General features: G+C 40.5%; 1 protein-coding gene across 11 annotated transcripts in view; it reads right to left on the reverse strand.

Moving 5' to 3' along the window:
* The window catches only part of setd5 (SET domain containing 5), a 169940-nt gene that overhangs the window by 127007 nt on the left and 24147 nt on the right, over positions 1–18786 (reverse strand). For 5 of the 11 annotated variants that reach the window (XM_078543252.1, XM_078543261.1, XM_078543260.1 and 2 more), the window contains exon 2: positions 234–290. The exons of 4 other annotated variants lie outside the window; for them this stretch is intronic. The gene's annotated coding sequence lies outside the window, so the exon portion shown is untranslated. Of the gene's footprint in view, positions 1–233; positions 291–8338; positions 8406–16316; positions 16340–18786 lie in introns of all 11 variants that reach the window. 2 more of the 11 variants (XM_078543254.1, XM_078543253.1) reach the window with 2 other exon arrangements.

Genomic DNA, 18786 nt, shown 5'->3' on the forward strand with positions numbered 1-18786 from the left:
AAATAATTTATAAAACACACAACAGCAAGCCAAAACGCAAGTGATGGAGCTCAATAGTTTGCATAATGCCTATAACTAACTTCCATACTGGAGCCACTCCTGGGACTTGGCCAGATCCACCATTTTGCTTCATTTAAATAGTAGATTAGCCTTCAAGGTTCTGCCCATATATCCCATTCACTTACTGCATCTCTATGTTGACATGCTGTTAGAAACAAACACAACCAACTCACCAGCACATCTGTCACTGTATATTGTCCTGGGGGAGGGCGGAGACCAGCGAAACCAGCCTAGTTGAGAAAGGACATTAGCCTAATCACTTGCAAATAGCAAAGCAAACAAAGTAAATTTATGCTCTTTAGAAGGGTATGGGTGCAATTCAATCAAAACAATGTACACTTTTCTCAACTGCATTTAAAAATGGCACTACACTTGGATCACATGTCCTTCTATAGCATGCTTTATATTGTTTTATTTAATCAATGAAAACAACTAATCAAAAATATTTGTGTCACTTCATTTCACAGAAAATTTTGGTTTCAGGTAAAGAGCACTACAAACTCAGCCATCTTTTAATCAATAGGATGCAAAATCTGCCAAGCTGATGTGAGCAGAGAAACCAAAGCAGCAGCTGTTTCATTTATTTTACAGTGCAAGCTGTCGTACATGTCACATCTGAAGGAGTTCTATTTTCCATCTCTCTTCTGGCCTGTAAATCTGTGAGCAGACTGATCAGCTTCCCACCTACGTGGATGCACAGGTGCATTCATTATCTAGTTTCTGCTCAATTACCCAGAAAATTTAATTATCCATTGCTTCTCTTCTACAAATAAGTCAAGAAAAATGAGCCTTCACTTTGCTTTTGGGAACCAAAAACCTTAATAATTACAACTTACTTTTAGTAAAATAAAACTTCCCAAGATACTTCATAGGAGTGTTATAAAGCAAAATTTGATACCAAGCCACATAATAAAATATTAGAACAGATGACCGAAAACTTGGTGAAAGAGGTCGTTTTTAAGGAGCATCTTAAAGGAGAAAAGAAAGAGAGAGAAGAATTTTGGATCTTTGGGCCTTGGCAGTTGAAGGCAGATGGCAGACCAACTAAAATTAGATATGCTCAAGAGGTCAGAATTAGAGAAACAGGTATCTCAAAGGGTTACTGGGCTGGGGGAAATCACAGAGGGGGAAGGAGTGGCGACATTGGAAAACAAGGGTCAGCATTTTAAAATCAAGACATGACTTGACTGGGAGCTAATGCAATTCAGCAAGCACAAGTGTGATTGCCAGACATTCAGTTTTGGATGAGTAAAAATTTCCTCCAACTAAATATGGAGAAGGACGAAGCCGTTGTCTTTGGTCCTCTCCACAAATTCCGTTTCCTAGACACTGACTTCATCTTGCTCCCTGACAAATGGCTGAGGCTGAACCAGACTGCGCAACCTGGATGTCATATTTGACATCAAGATGAGCTTCCAACCACACATCCATGCCACAACTAAGACCCACCTATTTCCAGCTCCGTAGCATCCCCTGACTCTGCCTCATCTCAGTTCACCTGCTGCTGAACCCCTCATCCATGGATATAGCGCCAAGCTTTAGTCAGAAACAGAGCAACCAATATTCTATTTATGAGAACCCACACAACAATGTAGGAAAACACTGACAGACAAACCCTTACAACTGTCAGATACATTTTCAGCACTGCCTCTGAACTGCAGGCTTATAAATGATTCAGCCAAGTCTTTTTTTTCCTCTTCTATCTAATAGCAAATTGGAGTGGTACCCCCTCCATGTTTCTTACAGAAACTAACAAAGCCTGATCCACACGACACCATTTGGTGGAGTGGGTTTAACAATAACATTTACAAACATATATTTTATTTAATAATTCAAGCCTGTACATCTGATCATATAGCAGTGGGGGCTAATTGGACAGTTCTTTCAAAGAGCTGGCAGAGATACAATGGGCCAAATGGCCTCCTTCTGTTCTATATGATTCTAGAGCAATAGAATCATAACCAAAAAGAAAAACACAGCTAAAGTTTCCAATTAAACCTGGCAATGTCCTCTGTACTTCTTTAATGCATTCTTTAATCTTTCCAGGTCTGGTAATGCACTGAATATTTCCATGTAATGGAACACAGGTTCATATCCATAATTCCCTATACAGGTACAGGAATGTCAGGAAGGTTATAAAGTGAACTGAACTGCATCACTCTCACACACTGTATAGTGATAGAGCAACACTGTGGAGGGAATGGGTCATGAAATTAGAATCCAATTCTTATTCCTTGCTTTTGAAAAAAAAATCAATGCAATTGGACAGTAACAACCAGCAGACAGACTTAGAGAAATATATCTTAAAACCACTTTGGAAAGAGCACCGGCATAGTGGCACTTTTTCAATCCTAAGCAATCCTAATGATATGTACTAAAGATCACTTAAAAATCTTATTATTGACTGCTTCATTAAAGTATTCACAGAAATTAGCATCTCAAGAATATTCTATCACAGCCATGAGGTTATAAATTGGCCAGAAAACTACAGAGGTTCATTTAAGATCCATGAGCATGAATTGTTCTTTTGTGATCAAACATAGCCAACGCCTAAGGCCACATCCCACTTCCGAAGATAGAGGACTTGATACTCTAACTTCAAGTGCATTACAACTACAAATTGAAACCAAATATGGGCTAGGATTCTACAAGTGTCAAGTTAAATGTTCTTCTCACTCCCAATCCTGAAATATTTTTTTCTTCAACTATCAGGTTAGCAGGGATGGGTCTGGTTAGTTTAGAATTGTGAATGGATGACAATTAAGCGATCTCCTGGAGTACAATACCGGCTATGCATTCCTCCTGCAGTCAGGCCTTAAAACTAGCACCTTCAGTATCCAGCACAAAATCTGGCTCCAGAATGCTCTTTGGATCACTCCAGGTGAAAGAAGCACATGATCAGATCATCCAGCAAAGTTCAACAGATAAATTCACCATCCACTCTGGTGGTCATACACATCAGGAGGATTTCAAAATCCCTAGTCTGGGTTCAGCAAGCTGATGGCAGCGGAGGCTTAAGCGTTTGTATCCGTGTCTTTGGGTTACAGAGGCAGTTACTGAATGACTAGAGTGTTATCTACTGAGAAAATCTGTCTCCAAAATGATAAGGACCATCTGCTTCTTACAGGTGTTGTACAAAGATGTTGAACAGTTTATAGAATGAGCAATCAAGGAAGAAATTGAAAAATCTTTCACTTATTTAGCAATAGTTGGATGAAATATGTTACAAAGTGAGACACCGAAAGCTATGTGCTTCTTAACAGAAGTCAAGAGAAAAGATTTTGAGGGAGTCATTTGAGCTGCTCCTGCCCAGCAACAGGCTGAATGGCCTCCTTCTGTGCTGTGACCGCTCTATGATTCCATGACCATATATTAATCTTAATTTTAAGTACTTATTCCCTTTATCTTAATCCTTGCAAATGTATATTTTATTGAACAAGATAATAGAAATAGACCTATCTGGACTACTTTGATCTCCTTAAGGATATAACTGCATTAGTAGTTCAGAGAAGGTTCACTTGACTGATTTCCTAGGATGAAGGGGTTATCTTATGAGGAAAGGTTAAGCAGGTTGGGCCTATACCCATTGGAGTTTAGAAGAATGAGAGGTGATCTAATTGAAACATATAAGATCCTGATGGGACTAGATAGAATGGATGCTGAGAGAATGTTTCCCCTTATAGGAGAAACTAGACTAGAAACTAGGGGACAAAGGAAAAGTTAGGAGTCTCCCATTTAAGACCAAGAGGAGAATTTTTTTCTTTCAGAAGGTTGTTAGTCTGTGAAATTCTCTTCCCCTGAAAGCCATGGAGTCTGAGTCACTGAATATATTCAAGGCTGAATTAGATGGTTTTTGATTAATAAGGGAGCCAAGGGTTATGGGGGGGAGCAGACAGGAAAGTGGAGTTGAGGCCACAATCAGATCAGCCATGATCTTATTGAATAATGGAACAGGCTCGAGGGGCCAAATGGCTGACCTCTGCTCCATGTTCTTGTAAAACTAACATTTTTATAGTCATAAAAGAACGAACATAACGAAATACTGAAATGTCAAGCAAAATAATCAGTATTGAGAATCAGGTGGCAAAACATGATACAGGCAGTAAACCATAACAGGAAACATAACCAGGTGGGGCACTACTGAAATGGCGCACTGAACAGTTAATCAAAGACGTCAGAAATCCAGCAAGAGTAAAATAGGCCTCCAGGAAATGCTTCACTATCACTACTTCAGCTACGGAAGTGATTGACAGTCTGCAAGTGGAGAGAATAAACAGAGGAACCTCCATGGGCTCATCAAACTGTGATAGAAAGTGGACTTAGAGGCATCGATCTGCTTGTTCAAATTCTGAAACCTGTGTTATAAATCTGTAAATTATATCACCTACCGCTTTCTTACCAAGTTAAAAATTTTCTGACTATGTGCACACACTTCTAAATGCTGTCTCATACACGCACATTGGACTAGCACTAGTTTATAGAGCGATTGATCTTTATGACTCTCACTTAACACAGCCCCTTTTAATCTCAAATCGAATCTACAAACCTTATGCTCATCACGTACGATCGTGACAAAACAACAGCTGCTGCTTCTGCTCCGGATGCTACTGCAGTACATCGATTTTAAAATCCACAAACCTTGACATTCAATATCAAAATATTGCTCTACATCATATTTGTAGGTCTAACATTTTCAAGCAAATTCCTTATTTAATAATCATACTTTGAAATTATGCAGGCATAATGATACAGATAAATGGGCACAGTTCAACAGTGAGGCCTTTTCAGATCTACTGTGACATGCAGTGATACACAGGCAAAAGGAGCAGCTTAGCAGAGAGTTCTTTCAGGCCTCTACCACAGACAGAGATACAGATAAATTAACAATAGGAACTTAGGAGAATTTCCTTTCAGATATACTTTATAAAGACTGTGGCAGGGCAATGGTGATAGTGGGGCAATGTCAGGATGTTAAAACAGAACAGCGGCAGTTGGGAAAAGCATCTATGCTAGATGTTTAATGGATGAATTAGAAGAAGAAATAATGCTTATTATGTAACAATTGAGCAATATTTGGAATGAAACTGTAAAAAGTACAGCTTAAATGGAACTGAGGCAAAGAATGGCAGTATCCAAGCAACAGTTTCAGTACGTGAGCCAAAAACAGAGAATGGCAATAAAGTCTCAAAATCCTCTGGGAACTCCTCTATTCCATAAGACATAGGAGCAGAAATTAGGCCATTCGGCCCATCGAGTCTGCTCCGCCATTCAATCATGGCTGATAAGTTTCTCAACTCCATTCTCCCGCCTTCTCCCAAATAAGAATAAGAATATATATATTCCTATAGACATCAATTATTAACCTGGCATTTTGATCATTATAGCCACAAAAACGCAACCACCTGTTCCTCCAGCAGAACAGGACCACTTAGTTCATTTTCTCCTCTACTCACGCCCACACCACCACGCTAACAACAACTTGCATTTATGTAGCACGTTTAACGTAGTAAAACATACCAAGGTGCTTCACAGGAGCTTTATGAAACAAAATTTCACACTGAGTCACATAGACATTATTAGGTAACCAAAAATTTGGTCAAAACGTTAGGTTTTAAAGAGTCTCTTAAATGAGGAGAAACAGGTAGAGAGGGGTGGAGAGGAACAGGCAGGGAATTCAGAGTTTAGGATTTAAGCAGCTGAAGGCACAGCCACCAATAATGGAGCAATGAAAATCAGGGATGCTGAAGATGACAGAATTGGAGGAGCGATCAGAGATCTAGGCGATTTGAAGGGCTAAAGGAGCTTACAGAAATAGGGAGAGGACAAGACCATAGAGGGATTTGAAAACAAGGATAAGAAATTTAAAAGTTGAGGTGGTACTGAAGCGGGTGCTAAAATAGATCAGCGAGCACAGGGTGATAGATGAACAGGACTTGTTGTAGGATACTAGCAACAGAGTTTTGGATGAGCTCAAGTTTATGGAATGTGGAAGATGGGAGTCCAGCCAGGAGAGCATTGGAATAGTCAGGTCCAGGGCTAACAAAGGCATAGATAAGGGTTTCAGCAGATGAGTTGAGTCAGTGGGAAGAACGGACATGTTATAAAGGTGGCCATAGGTGTCTTGGAGATGGAGAGGATATTGAGTTAGAAAGCTCAGCTCAGGGTCAAATAGGATGCCAAGGTTGTGAACTGTCTTGGTTCAGGTAGAGAAATTACTTTGTCAAATCAAAAACGTGCCATCCTTGATGATTAGCTTTCAACAGGTGACCAAATAACTTAGATATTTTTAACTGGGACAATGCTCAAAAAGAATTTACTATCAAACTTTACGGTCCCGATATGGTTATATAGGTTGCCTGACAAGTAGCTCAGTCATAAAGTGAGAGGTGAAGAATGAAGCTCATTCAAAATGGAAAAGCTGATGTGTGTGACAGTTCCACCACTAGAGTTAAAATCCTGCTCTCAAAGTGCACATGAAATCACTACATTTAGTAGTTCATAAATGTTACAAGAAGCTTTAACTTCTTTAAGGCAGTCCCTTTGCAACTGAGATGGAACTTTAAACCTCACTGCTTTCAGCTCAAAAGTAATGGAGCCTGAAATTCCTTTTGTTTGAAACCAGCAAAGAAATTCCTGGTGGGTTATTTGGTACATGCAGACTATAACTGGGCCATACAACTACAAAGTCTCAGATTCAACTGCAACTCTGCGCAGAGTTTGGCGAATAAGTGTCATTAAGGATGGTACAAGTGAGCTCAGCATCCTTGGAGTGATTCTCCTAGCAGATAATCACAATTCAGTTACCTCTTTTAGAAAACACATATGCACATAAAAAATAAAGCAGTGACAGGGTCATATTAAGCTGTTATGCCCCTATAACAAAATAGCCTGCCAACCATCACCACCTAGGCTTACACATAAAAATGGTTACTTGGACAAGGTACCAAAATGGTGACTTGTTGAATTATAATTTTTTTGGACACCAAAGTCATCAGCCTCAGGAGAGAGAAGAAAAATTTGAAGAAAAAAGACTTCTAGCTCCAAGCCCTAAAAGCCACAAACAAGAGTAGATTTTCTGTTGTCCTTTTTACCCCTTTGAACATTATCATATGGGGAAGAATTTTCCCCCTGTTGGGGGGGGGAAGTGCAGGCGCGCCACCAATCGGAGCCCCCCCCAATTGGTGGGGGGGGGGCTGCCATTTTACATGGATGAGCCAATTAAGGCTTTCCCAGCGTGACGTCCGCCAGGGAGTGCTATGCGCTCCCTGTGCGGGCGGAGGAGGGGGGAGAGGAGAGATTCCCTCAGCCGAGAATGCGCTCTTTCACATGAGCTGGGACATGTCCATCACTTTTAATCAAACTTTTATTAAATTTTTTAAAACCCACATGAAACCTCATCCCACCCGTGGATGAGGTTTCATGCTTTTTCTGAAGCCCGCCAGGGGTCCAGGCCTGCCCGCCATCCTTAGGAATGGGCAGGTCCATTGATTACTTGAATTAGTTTTTAAATGGCCTCAATAGGCCGTTGATAGGTCAGTGGGTGCACAGCTGACTCGGCTGCGCCCCCGCCTACCTGAAAATTGAAATGACGCGGGGTGACGTCAGGAGTTCCACCCGACATAATCCTGCATCATTTTACACATCGGTGAGCAGGCCCCGCCTGCCGCTCGCCAACCTCACTATCCTGGCCATGGTGTTTCTTGCAATGCCAGAGAGTACAGCGTTTATCCAGTGCTATTAACATATAAGTGATCCCAAGCACTTAACAAAGATCAAGGAAAAGGATGCTGAGCTATGGAGTGACAAATTCAGAAGGGGTGCAATGAAAGCTTGTTCAAGAAAATGGCTTTTGAGCAAGTTTTTCAAGGAGAGAAGAGCAGGGAGAAAGTTTGTGCAGGAAGTTCCATAGAGTCAAGGAGGCCAAAAGGTTTTGCCACTACAAACAGGGTGAGGGGATGAGGAAATGCACAAATGGTCCCAGTCTGGAGCACGGGAGGAATGTATTTGCTGTGGAGGATGCAAGATTGGATAGGATGGATCTGAAAATCAGGATTTTGAATTTAATGTGTTCTAGCACAGGAAGCCAAGAGCAAACAAAACTTAAGTACTTAGTATACAAAAAATGGAACATGAGAGGTCAGAAAAAAGGACTTTGATGAAATTAAATGCAGAAATGATCAAAGCATGCATTTTTTGGAGGCACGGAGGGCTGAGTTATTGGAAGAAGCAATGTTGTGGAGGTCTTAGTGATAGATAGGATGAAGGGTTTTCAGCTCACCTATGGGTTGGAACAGTTTCATAAAGTCTGGTTCACACTGAGCGAGTGGTGGGGAGGAGGATGCAACCTGGAACAGAATCAATCATTTGAGTCAGTGGAACATGGTGATGGGTTGATTTACCTTTTGCCTATTCACTGTTCAGGTATTTTTAGATGATTGCGTACAACATTTTCTGTTGCCATTTGATTCTATGTTGCAGTTTTCCTCAATGAAGTAATAAGTACCGAATACTCTATCCCAAACTCCAAGGATGCTGCCAATGATGCACTGCTCCTTTAACCCTTTTAATTATTTTTATTTATTCCTTCATGGGGCGTGGGCCAGCATTTATTGCCCATATCTAATGGCCCTTAAGAAGGTGGTGGTGAGCTCCCATCTTCAGTCCATGCAGTCCATGTGGTGTAGGTACACCCACAGTGCCGGTAATGCTCTTGTATATTAAGAATGAACATGTTAGCCCTTAATCCTGGCAATGTTAGCTTGCCGAAGGGTAAATTTTCTCTTTTGCAAAACTGACTCCGCTACTGCCAGCTCTAACAAGTAAAAGCAGAGGTACCCTGGTGACCAAGTTCAGGTCCCATCAAATCAACGAGACTTAATTTAAAATAAAAAAAATCAGTGATCATACAGCCCAAATGTATTTTGAAAATGCTAAAGTGGAGCATGGTTTTTGTTTCTTGTTTACGTAGCTGACAAATCATTTTATTGAGTCAATTATAAAATATATGGTCATTAACGTTAAGAAAACATTGGCCCTCTAGAGCAAAACCCCAAGTTTCTGCAATTCTCTGGTGCCGGAACCAGTAGTTCTTGGCCGCAGTAAACCAAATGACTACAGCAATATTTTAAATGACAAGAAAAAATCTGACCCAAAAAAAGGGAAGTAGTAGTACAATTGTCTGTTGTCAATAATATGCAACAGTTGGGAGAACTTGTGTGGTCATTTAACCGAATTTCCAGGCTTTGAAATTTTAATTTCAGTTTTTCTACACGTCACAAATGACTTCAAGATAAGCCAAGCAATTCCAGACACTTCCATTTCTTCACATACATGGTGGAAATCTCAAGACCATCCAATTCAGCAAAAACAATGCCTTTAATTGGTATGTGATCTAACAACTCTGTTTTTACAAATTAAAATCAGATTGTTGCTAGTTGGCAGTACACAGTACCATGAGGATAGGTGGTACACAACCTCTATTTAACCCACCACTCCTAGTAATCTTGCATTCTCAGCTGCAAGAAGGAACTGAAGGATAGGCAGTTCTCCTCCAAGGAAAACTATTCTCAGATCTCTCAAACACCTAATAACTGAAAGCATTGTTCAGAGGTCTAGGACACATTGATTATTTACTTATTTAGCGAATGCAAATCCCCAAAGCCAAGTTTTACAGACAGGAGGGATTTAATTTAAACAGCCTTGTTTCTCCTCTCACCACACATCAGTAAACAGAAAGGTGCTTGATTTGCTTCCCCTTTTATAAGCGGTGGCTTATTTCCCAGCCCCTCAGTTTTGGTGTAATCCAATTTCTATTAATAACCCCACAGCAAACTCATGATCGGATAAAATTAAAGGGTTAGTTTATTGATTTGCACGCTCAAAATGCAGGGGGTGGGGTCGCCACATAGCCCCCTGTGCACTCATACAGTAAAAGAGGGATAGAGAAAAGAAAGATTGACAGGACAAAGACCACAGAGAAAAGAATTATTGTTTCACGTGAGCCCAGAGTCCAGAATCAAAGTCCAAGCAGGTACTCCAACACAGAAGTTGGCAGGCAGAAAACTGAAGCTGTATAATTCACTTTTTCAGTAGAGTTGACTTCCACGATGAGATAGGCACAGAAACAGTATAGATGAGGCTAGGTATTCATTCTGGGCAGAGCCCCTTTTCTGTGTTGCTGCTCGCAAATAGTGAAATGGCAGTCTGAGTTTTCGCCACAGCAACGCAATATAACTGGTTCCACCAGCTAGAGGGTCACATCACATGACTCCCACCTCTCCACTCTGGCTTTGACAAAGATGTGTATCCCTTTGTCTGAGTCCTTGAGATTGTTAAATGTTCCAACAATTAAGACTTGAAAGGAAAGTTGCAGGGTCCTTTGTCCAAGCAATAGATAGGTTCCAGTTGGCTAGGCCTGGCTTATGAAATGCATTTGGCCTTTGTACAGTTCTTTTTGAATCTGATCTCTGCAACCCACAGGGGGTCACTAGGGTCTCTTCAGGGATAACGAGATGCAAATTTCTGCAATACCTCCATGATAGTTCCTTTTGCTCAAAGGGTCAGACAGACATGACTTCAGGCATTTTAAAAGGATCTTTGTCCAGTTTTAAAATTTTAGAAATTAGCCATGAGGATATCTATATGCATCTTATAAAAGTATAGTGTGAGGTCTTCGCCCTGACACTAGCGATAGCCTCCTCATTTGTCGAGTTTAAAGGTGATTAGTCTGCAACTTAGTCTGTAGAGGGGGCATTCCTCGGCAATGTGCAGCATTGTTTGTGTCTTTCCACAAGTGCATAAGGGGTTTGTACTGAGGCCTCAATCGTGAAGGCTGGCTGCACATGTCCTGAACCTATATAGCAAGGACCACTGTTGCCATGGCAGTTCAAAGCCTGCCATTCGACAGATGGGGTTCGTTACAAGGAACTTGTTAGTGACTTCCCATGTTTCCCATTCCTTAATCTAAAGGATGTCTACTGATGAATCTTGCTCAGGAAGGGTGCTCCATATGGGAGCTGAGATGGAAAGCAGGCAGGTGGGTTGAACAGGTCATCATGAGTGGTAAGTGAGGTGCAGCACAGTTTGTTTCAACCAGCTTGCAGGTTTTCATCAGTCGGCGGATTTGTGGCTGGGCGGTGTTTGCAAGCAGGAAGCCAGGGAGGGGTGTTGAGCAGAGAGTTCCAGTTACGATGTGCATTCAATTGAGTGTCAACAGGAATACAAAACTAGTCTCAGTAATGGTGACCATTACAGCTATCATTGGTTGTTGCAAAAACCCACCTAGTTCACTAATGTCCTTTAGGGAAAGAAATCTGCCATCCATACCTGATGTGGTGTTGGCTGAGGGATAAATGCTGCCCAGGACAGAATACTCCCTGCTTTTCTTCAAATTGTACCACAGTATTGTTCCATCCTATGGCACCTGGTTTAACACCGCACCAAAAGTGTCAGCCTGACCACATTGGTAACACTTGCAAGTGAGTCAGAAGATTAAAGCCTCAAGCCCCATTTTGGGACATGAACACATATCTTTGAGGCTAATCCTCTAGTCTAATACTGAAATATGGTTAAATTACTGGAGGTGCAGGAAACAATTTGGTTCAAGCACATACTAATTAACCAATGGCATTTTTCTAAGCGCAGAGAGTTGTGTGCCCTGACCAACATTCTTCTCAACTTCCACTACCTAAAATTACTTAGTCATCTCACTGCTATTTGTCAACTTTCGTTTAATGACATTCCTGTGAAGCACTTTTGAGATGCTTTACTACATTAAGAGTGCTATATAAATGCAAGTTGTTGTTGTAGAAATCTTATTAAGAGTGCAAGCATAGAATCTTACAGCGCAGAACTAAACTGTTCAGACCACCACTTCATTCTGTGCCAACTAGTCTTACTCGCCCATTCATTTCTCATGGCCCTACAAATACTTGCTTTTCAAGTATATTGAATTTCTTTTTGAAAGTTACTACCTGTATTAAATTTGCTTCCAACTCACATTCAGGTATTGCATTGCAGATCACAACAACATACTGCATAACAAAATTCTCATCTCTCCTGGCTCTTCTCCCAATTATCTTATATCTCTGGTTAACCACTCACCCACCCTAAGTAAATAAGGACATATTATTCCCAATCAAAGCCTTTCAATTTTGAACACCTCTATTAAAAACCCTTTAGCCTCCCAGTTCTGAGCAGAACAACCCCAGCTTCCCTGGTATCTCTATATAACTGAAGTCCCTCATTCCTGGTACCATTCTAGTAAATCTCCTGTGCACCCTCTCCGAAGCCTTCCCAAAGCATGATGCCCAGAATTGGGCATAATACTCCAGCTAAGTCTAACCAGTGATTTATACAGGTTTAGCATAACTTCCCTGTTTTTATACTTTGTGCCTCTATTTATAAAGCAATGGATTTTTTTAGTAACTTGTTCAGCACTTCCAAAGGTTTGTGTTTTATGAACCCCAGCTCTCAGTTCCTGTGTTCCCTTGAAATTTTAACACATAGCTTATATTCCTTCCCCTCGTTCTTCCTCCCAAAATGGCTTCCACAATCACATGTATAACTGCAGTGATTCATGGTATGGAAAATGTTTTAGAATATTTCAGCGTCTTGATGCTTGATAAGCATTATATAAACACAAGTTCTTTCTTTCACCATCCAACTAACAGAATAGTTTCAGACATTGAAATACTTTATTTCGATCATAATTTTTTTACACTATAAATCTGGATTGGGGACACAAATTTAAGGTTTTGGGCAAGAGATGCAGGGGCTATGTCATGAAGAACTTTTTTTTAAACACAGTAAGTGGTTATCATCTGGAACTTATTGCCTAGGAGGATGGTGGAAGTGAAGCTATCAATAATTTCAGAAGAAAGTGGGGTGGGCACTTGAGAGAAATAAACTTACAGGGCTACATGGATAGAGCAGAGAAGTAAGACTGACTGGGTTGTTCTAAAGAGCCAGTGTGGACCCAATGGGCCAAATGGCTTCCTTCTTGTGCCATAATGATTCTATGACTATTCACCTACACAAGTGAAAATATCAAAAATAATTCACTGGCTTTAAAGTACATTTGGTTGTCCTGAGATGAGCAATGCATTATATAAATGCAGATTTTTTTTTCTTTACAGCAGTAATTGGGATCCCCATTCATAAATAATTTTTGTCCCTCAAGTAAAAAATCTGATTATAAACTTCTAGAAATATCAGTGTATGCGCAATGTAAAAAAACATGTAAACATTTCCAGTTAAGTAAATTACATTCACAAGGTATTCAAGAAATTTACTTGTTTCTGACAAGTGAGTATCTAACATAGGACGCTCTGAAGCTTAGGTACAGAAACAAGCTGGGTGTCTAAACACATAGAATGCCACAGGCTATCCTTTAAATTCCATTCCAAGCTATTGAAAAATCCAATGGGTACAGTCCATGTTTGTCTGAAACAGCATTCAGTCACAATTCCTGCTTTCAGAGGCATACCTCATGTACCAAAGTCTAGATAGCTCATGCCCATGTAGTCAACATCCTAGGCTCAGAAGCTGCCAAACTTGCAGAGGGGGAATTAAGACTAGTTAAGGCTATGGCACACAGCACTGTAATCTTCACTTGCTTGGCTACACAGGATCACCATACCCGTTAAGCTAATGGTTTAGCAAGTGGGAACAGTCACAGCTCTCAATGGCAGGTTAAAGAAGTTTAATAAGCCAAACTGGTTCAATAGTCTTCAGACAACAATTTTCTTGAGCACTACATAGCTTGCCTGAATTAGGTATCAGATAACAATTTCCTATTAACATAGCCTAGGAATTCTGAACCATTTTTAGATGCATGCTTTATACTCCACAAGCTAAACCTAAATTGAGTTGGATAGCTTAGACACAAATACCATTTTTACCTGAGATCCAGTTTAAAGCTAAAACATTGTAAATTGTCGCAAGTATTTTTTTTAAGTCAAATCTTTTATTCTGATCCTTGGTCAATCAAAATGCATTCCATTAATGAAACTATCCTTCACTAGCTGCCAACTCTACAGCTTTTCTGCTATTATTAATCAAGTCCTAGGCATAAATATCAGCCTTCAAAACATTACAGCTGATACATATTTAAACATCAAGTTTCAGTTCAGTAACTTAACCAGTGCATACACAGAACACACACAAAAATACATGTGCAGCCTAGTCCATTTTAAGAGAAAGTCCAAGCCAGGTAAAAGACACAACACACTGATAAAGACCCCTCCAAGTACGTTTCTATCTTAACAGCATTAATCAGTTAACACTTCACAATCACTGCTCCAGATTAGCAGGAAATAATCAATAGCAGGAACTCCCTCAACAGACAAAATGTATTAGGCCTGAATTGAATCTTTATCATGACAACAGTTTACAAGAGGTGAGCACAGAAGATAGGTCGATGGCAAGAGAGGCTATGCCCTGAGTAGCAATGCGAATCCATAAATGAAGGTTAGATGACTAATAAGTGGTCATTTTTGTCTCACCAGTAAAGGTATACCGCAAACATTCCTCCCATCTAGACCAACTCGAACTGCTACTGTTATAAATGGAGGCGGTTTTATTATCTTCAGATGAATGATTTCAAAACTTTTGTTTTTGGCAATCCTGTCAATATTGACACACTCCTGAAGATGCTCTGTTCTATCACGATGTCAACTAACCAAAGGACAATGCTATTATTGCAGAAAATGTTTCTTTAAATTGTAAACTACAACAGAAATAACATCTATTAAGTCAAATATAGAATTCTGATGTTGGACAGAAATCTGATATCGTCACACACACTGCCCAAGGTCATGGGATCCCAGGCTATGCACCAAACTTAACTTTACATATTATTTATACAACTTCAGTTTCTAACTGAGAAACTAGAGTTATAATACAAGGACAGGCACCTATAACCAACAATTATAGGAACATAGGACATAGGAGCAGGGAAAGGGCATTTGGTCATTCGAGCCTGCTCTGCCATTCGATAAGATCATGGCTGATCTGCTTGTGGTCTCAAATCCACTTTGTCTGCCCCCCATAACCCTTGACTCCCTTGTCTATCAAAAAACTATCTAACACCGCTTTGAATAAATTCAATGACCCAGCCTCCACTGCATTCTGGGGAAGAGAATGCCACATACTCTGAGAGAAAAAACGTTTCCTCATCTCCATCTTAGAGAGTTGTCTTATCTCAAAGCAGTGCCCCCTAGTTCTAGTCTCCCCATCAATAATCTCTCCATCAATCTGGAGTTCTAAGTATAGCACAAGGTCTAAAAGGAATTGAGGGATTCCCGAGGAGTGGAAGTAGGACAGGCCACAGGCAACAATAGGTAATCTAACATTTGTGTTAATTTGATTCCAGAAACAGGCCTGCATCAGAGTAATGCAAAATCTGGATTGGGGTACTGAAGATGATTGTGCTGACCTATTTGCAATTCTGTAACACTAAAGTACTTGTTCACCCAGAATTGTGAAATCAAGACAGTAAAAGCCCTGTGATACCATGTACATTGTTTCAGCTAGCTGCCATACTCCTAGCATTTCATGCTAGAAATCCCCAACTGAAGTTGCACTGCTGTTAGAATGGCCTCTTAACTTTTCTCCTATTCCTTGCCAGCAAGAACAAAGAGAGGCAACCTACTACCCAATTTACTAACCTTTGCTTACTGATGGGCTAGAAATCAAATAGTTCCTCAGGCTGTCAAGCCAATTCAGTACTATGTAAAAAGCTAAAAAGCCCTGCATGTATCCTCTCAATAGAAACACATGTGTGGTAACAGTTAGAATTTCATTAATATGACCTTTTGGCATGAATTAAACTCTGATATTATTTCCAATATAACAGGCTACTTAACTACAGGCCAATAAAGATAAGGTAGCCAGAAGTTCACTAATTTTATGTGTAGATATGAGTGCTAACAGGGTAATTGTCTTAGTGCAAGAAAACATAAGGTCAAATCATTTACACATTACCTTGCTCAGAGCAAGGTTCAAACCCCAGATGGGAATTTGCTAAGAAATTAACAGTTTAGCCTTTTACCAAGGTACAATCCAAACTCCACAGTGGAGGTGGATTATAGGTTGAAATAATTGGCACACAAATTCTGCAAAGCCCAAGTGACATCATTGATTGCAGATTCTACTTAAATAGGAATATTGATGAAATTTCACACAATAACAGAGATATAGCTGTAGGCCTAACACCAAGACATTGAATTGTTAATTCTTGAGAGTTGAAACCTTACCATATGCCAGCGAATTTCTGCCCCTGGAGGAAGAAAGCAAATTTTGTTTCAGCTGTGCTTTCAAGAGCCAAACAATCAAAACATAAATCACAATTATATCTGATTCCCCATCTGTGAAGAATCCAGAGAAACCAACTAATGCTCAGAAATCTAAGCCCCAAAACCAAGCTTTTCTTCATCCAATTAGGCTTTACTAAGATGCAAACTTTATAAATAATCTGAGCCAATCTGTTTCATAGTGTTTATTTGTGTAGCAGGACCCAATTCTCAGATCTTATCCAAAGTTGCATCCTGGGCTGTTCCAAGCTAAAGGCCACTATTGCTTTGTCAGCATGTTCTTAGTTACTGGAAATCTTCCTTTCACCTACCACCCTTGATGGCTCCCATATAGTTCTAAAAAGCTGTGTTGTACAAGGTACCAACGGTGTGGCGCTGTTTATGCAATACTCCGAAACCAGAAGTAACAAAAGACTTTCATTTATATAGCACCTTTCATGGCGTCCCAAAGTGCTTTATAGCTACTGAAGCGTAGTCAGTGCTTCAAGCTCCCATAAACAGCAATGAGAAAATGACAAGAGAATCTGTTTTATTAATTTCGATTGAGGGGTAAATATTGGACGGAAGAATAGAAATAACGTCCCTGCTCATCTTGAAAATATTGTTTTTACCTCCACCTGAGAGAGCAAATAGGCCCTCAGTTTAACATCTCAAGACAGCACCTTAGACAGTGTAGCACTCCCTCAGTACCACACTGAAATGCCAGCTTAGATTTCAGTGCTCAAGTCTCTGGTGTGAGACTTGCAGACTGGAGTCAATATCAAGCAGCACTCCTCAACTATCTAAATATATTCCAAAGTGTGTGTTCTCATCATCCATCGGTCAATGGCAACGACCAAAAACATTAATGCTGTAGTTATCTTGACATTAGTGGCGTTGGTCACCAGGCCACATTTAGAAACCTAAAATTGAGTAGCTTTCTGACTGAATTTTATAATTGGAACTAGTGTAATCAGTTTCATGGAAAACTGTTGCCATCACAGCCTGGGAGTTAATGCAAAATACAGTTCAATGATCCATTTTCAGAATGCTCCCAAGAGCTTACCTGAACCAAATCATTTTCCTTATGTTGTGCCAATTAAGAAACTACAACTTAAGAGTCTCTGCTGGATCAATCAATCAATCAATCAATTTGGAATATTCTTGTTGAAACAATGGTTTTTCAATAGTTTAAGACAAATGATGAAATTGTACAAGTTCTATAATTTAATAGAAACGAATACAAACAGCATTCAACACATTTCTTGAAGCTAACTATGGCAAATTCTTGTTCAGAGAAGATTATTTTGCTTGCAAACACTGATTTCAGCTGTAAACTGCCCCAAGTGTTTCTTTTGTCTAGGCTGTGCCTATTACACTCCCATGGTTCCACAGCAAATCTCAGAATGGATAATTAGTATGCTGCTAGGTGAAAAGAGACTGGTGTTCTCACTTCAGCACACAGAATTTTCCACAACACAAGATCCAAATTTTTTTTTATTCATTCAAGGATGTAGGCTTCGCTGGCTGGGCCACCATTTATTGCCCATCCCTAGTTGCCCTTGAGAAGGTGGTGGTGAGCTGCCTTCTTGAACCACTGCAGTCCATGTGGTGTAGGTACACCCACAGCACTGTTAGGAAGACAGTTCCGGGGTTTTGACCCAGCGACAGTAAAGGAACGGCGATATATTTCCAAGTCAGGGTGGTGAGTGACTTGGATGGGAACTTCTAGGTGGTGGTGTTCCCATCTATCTGTTGCCCTTGTCCTTCTAGATGGCATTGGTCATGAGTTTGGAAGGTGCTGTCGAAGGAGCCTTGGTGAATTCCTGCAGTGCATCTTGTAGATAGTACACACTGCTGCTACTGTGCATTGGTGGTGGAGGGAGTGAATGTTTGTGGAAGGGGTGCCAATCAAGCAGGCTGCTTTGTCCTGGATGGTGTCAAGCTTCTGGAATGGTGTGGGAGCTGCACTCATCCAGGCAATTGGGGAGTATTCCATCACACTCCTGACTTGTGCCTTGTAGATGATGGACAGGCTTTGGGGAATTAGGAGGTGAGTTACTCGTCACACGATTCCTAGCCTCTGGCCTGCTCTTGTAGCCACAGTATTTATATGGCTAGTCCAGTTCAGTTTCTGGTCAATGGTAACCCCCAGGATGTCGATAAGTGGGGGATTCAGTGACGGTAATGCTATTGAACAGCAAGCGGCAATGGTTGGATTCTCTCTTGTTAGAGATGGTCATTGCCTGACACTTATGTGGCCAGTATGTTACTTGTCACTTGTCAGCCCAAGCCTGGATATTGTCCAGGTCTTGCTGCATTTGGACATGGACTGTTTCAGTATCTGGGGAGTCGCAAATGGTGCTGAACATTGTGCAATCATCAGCGAACATCCCCACTTCTGACCTTAAGATGGAAGGAAGGTCATTGATGA

The sequence above is a fragment of the Cetorhinus maximus genome, chromosome 6, assembly GCF_964194155.1.
Source record: "Cetorhinus maximus chromosome 6, sCetMax3.hap1.1, whole genome shotgun sequence".
Taxonomy (NCBI): Eukaryota; Metazoa; Chordata; class Chondrichthyes; order Lamniformes; family Cetorhinidae; genus Cetorhinus; species Cetorhinus maximus.